This window comes from Gekko japonicus, unplaced genomic scaffold (assembly GCF_001447785.1).
Source record: "Gekko japonicus isolate JY-2015 unplaced genomic scaffold, Gekko_japonicus_V1.1 scaffold4268, whole genome shotgun sequence".
Classification (NCBI taxonomy): Eukaryota; Metazoa; Chordata; class Lepidosauria; order Squamata; family Gekkonidae; genus Gekko; species Gekko japonicus.
Genome location: NW_015159838.1, coordinates 38,518 through 42,373, shown reverse-complemented (window position 1 = coordinate 42,373; position 3,856 = coordinate 38,518).

Here is a 3,856-nt window from a genome sequence, read left to right as displayed (position 1 = left end):
TTGAGAGTTGTGTATTTCTCTTTCCGACTTGGTGTTTCATTTCTTCTGATTTATTTTTCCAATTTGGTATGTGGTATATGTTCCTGTCCACTGGACTCAAAGTTTGTTTTATTTATTTCTTTTACACCCACCTTTCACCCTTACACCGGTCTCCTCTCCTCCATTTTATCCCCACGAGGGGCAGATTATGCTGAGAAAGTGTGACTGGCCCAAAGGCCCCCCAGCAGGCTCCATGTGTCGCCCTCATCCCCTTCGTCCCTTCCTGGATCCTAGTTTTGTGCTGGGGGGACTGGATTTGGCTTGAATCTGCATCCCCAGTGCCGCCAACAAAAGCTTCAGTCCGCCTCCGATTCTCAGGTCATCAGGAGTCTGAGGATTTAATGGGAGGGGGGGAGCGTATCCTCTCTTTGACCTGCCTCCTGCAGATGCTGAAGGAAGGCCAGTCTGCTCATATGAATGAAGAGGGGGTTTTGTGTGTCTCCAAGTTCTTTGACACCTGTTAAGACCCAGACTGAGGGAGGAAGAAACGGAAAGTGCCGGAGGGCAGGGATGGAGAGCGAGAGAGGTCAGGGCAAGTCCCAGGAGAAACCCCTGAGCAGGAGAGGTGTCTGCCTGGTTTTCTAGCCACTCTCGACAATGGGGATAAACATGTCTTTACTCAGCGCACCAGATATTCTGGAGCCCTAAAGACAAAGGAAAGAACTTTAGATCTAAGAACCCAGGCCTGGAAAGGAATCCTTCCGGTGGGGCCTGGGGATCTCCTGGAATTTGCAGCTGATCTCTGGACAACAGAGATCAGTTCCCCTGGATGAAGTGGCAGTTTCAGGGGGCAAACTGTGGGACACCATATCGTTCCAAGGCTGGACTAAACGCCTTGCCATTAGGAGAATTTGCAGGCAGATTCCTAGGAATTCCTTTCTCTTTTTCTGATTTAAGATTTTTTAATTAATTTCCATAAGAAAGGGTTAGGTAGGGATGGGACAGGGGATGGGTTATGACATTCGGGAAACAGTAGAGCACAGAGATTCTCTCTAACAGTTTAAGCCACTTAATTCAAATTCTACAAACAGACATACATCTTTCCTTTGTTTAACACATGTTTTCTGATTGTCATTATAATTTATGCTCTCAGAGTATCTCTCTAGTCTCTTGCTTGTGTCCACATATAAAATGGTTTCCATACTGCTTCCAGCTTTCGGTCGTCATAATCTTTTAGCCTTTCCGATAAAATGTCCATATCTGATTTTAAAGTAGCATCTGGCCTCAAAAAGTCTTCATATTTGGGCAAACTGGTACAATGTGCAGGCAAGGGGTATGTAAAGGCTTCAGTAAGGGAGATCCATCTTGGGATCTTCTCATAGGTCTGCCATCAAATCTATTCCCACAAAGCCAACAAAGATTTTCGAATATGATGGTGTGAAATAGACTTATCCTGTTTCGCCTTTTGATACCACAAATATGCATGCCAGCCAAGTTTTAGGTCATAGCCTTCTACTTTAAGCAATCTTTCATTATTGAGCGTCATTCATTCCTTAATCCAGACTAAAATACATGCCTTTTAATAGGACCCCCAATCAGGGAGGTCAAAACCTGCTTTATATTCAAAATCTTTCATCGCTTTCAGACATATCCTAGGTTTTTTGCCTTGCCAAATAAACTTCATTACCACCTTGTTCAGTTCTTTGAAAAAGAACTGTTTTAAAACTACCAGTATTGTTTGAGGCGGGATACAAATTGAAAATAATAATAACAACAACAACAACCACCACCACCAATTTGGTAATTTTTATATTTTTCCATATTTGAGTCCATGCATCAGTCTCAATATTATAACCACAATATTGCATCCACTTAACTATTGAGTTTTACCACTTCATCTTCCAATTTCAATTACATAAGGAATTCATACATTTTCTTAATCAACTTATAATTTGTTTCTAACAATAATTTATCAAAACCAGTTTGTTGTAAGTAAAAACCCTGGGGTTTATCTTTTGCTAGATTTCAAATGCATTCTCATCTAACAACTCAGAGTAAGGTACAAAAAGCTCTTGCATTTTTTGTTTGTTTGAATGTTCTTACAAATAATTTTCGTTTTATCCCAATTAACTTTTAAACCTGCAACTTCACTGTATTCTTTCCAAATAGTCATTAAATGATCAATTGATTCCATTGGTTCTTCTGTTATAAACACCAAGTCATCTGCAGATGCTTGTATCTTGTATTCACCTTCAGTCCTCTTATCTGCTTGTTATTCCTCACTACTTCATTCATTATTTCCAGAGTCAATATAAATAGTAATGGTAAGGAATTCCTTTCTCTGAGCGGCTACGTGACTGTAAATCCGGTGACTTGGACACTATTTGGCACTTCTTTATAAATTGCAATAGATACAATTTGGCCCGTGACAAATCGATTGCAACCCATATCCAAATATGGAGTTCTGCCACAAAACAAGAGGTTGTAGCAAGACTATTAGCAGAGCCAGTTTGGTGTAGTGGTTAAGTGCGTGGACTCTAATCTGGGAGAAACAGGTTTGATTCCCCCACTCCTCCACTTGCACCTGGCTGGATGACCTTGGGCAAGCCGTAGTTCTGATAAGAGCTGTTCTTGAAAAAAAGCAGTTTCTGTCAAGAGTTCTCTCAGCCCCACCTACCTCACAGGGTGTCTGTTGTGGGGAGGGGAAGGGAAAGGAGTTTGTAAGCCGCTCTGAGACTCCTTCGGGTAGTGAAGGGCGGGGTAGAAATCCAGGGCTATTTTTGGGCAGGAACGCACAGGAACGGAGTTCTGGCTGGCTCCTGAGTTGGCCACGCCCAGCATGAGCTCATTAGCATAACAGGCCACACCCAACAGCAGGAACTCATTAGAATTGGCTACATTAGGGGTTTGTGGCCTAACATGCAAAGGAGTTCCTGCTCCAAAAAAGCCCTGGGTTTTGACAACAAACAAGGTAAAAAGAATAAGAAGCGAAAGGTGGGTGTGGCTGAATGACCACACTTCTGGTAACATGGGGTGTGGCCTAATATGCTAATGAGCTGTGCTGTCAGGGGTGTGGCCTAATATGCTAATGAGTTTCTGCTGTTGGGTATGACCTGTTATGCTAACGAGTTCCTGCTGGGCTTTTTCTACAAAAAAAGCCCTGTATAAATCCAATCTCTTCTTCTTCGTCACCTTGCTGGGACTATGTCAGGGTAGTCAGACTGAGACTGGGCAGACCTGGGTTCAAGTTCCCTTTCTACTGTGAAGTTTAGGCCAGTCACACTCTCTCTCGGCCTCACCTACCTCCTAGCAATATTAGAAGGACAAAATGGGGGGAAAGAACCACATATGCTAGCTTTGGAGAAGAGGTGAAAATAGAAACCTGATACTGTCTTGATATCCCCTCATTCTTCTTTGTTCCGCACATCGTAGTGGCTACTGATCATTACCCATAACTAACAAACCTTTTTAAATTTTAAAGAAAACATCTAAAATTAACCATTTCTAACATGGTTTGCACCTGGGTGTTAATGTGACCCTGGCAGTTACAAAATTCTTGTCTATGGCATTTAATGGTACCATTTCCTAATGTAAAATTCTATATACACGTTTTCCATATTGTATAAACATGTTTTTTTTAAATATTGTCTGTATTAATAAGAAAGACTGAAGACTGGGAAAGACATCCCAGGCCTTGTTGGTGAAATCCCTCCCCAGAATCCCTCCTCTGCAAGCACTGCCCCCAAATCTCCAGGGTCTTCCCAACCCAGACTTGGCAGGCCTCATTCAGGCAGAAGCTGTGGGTCAGAATTTCTGTCTGGCATGAACCTTAGAACCTTAGAAGTAGACACCTCTGTACCTGCTGTACCTGCTGGCC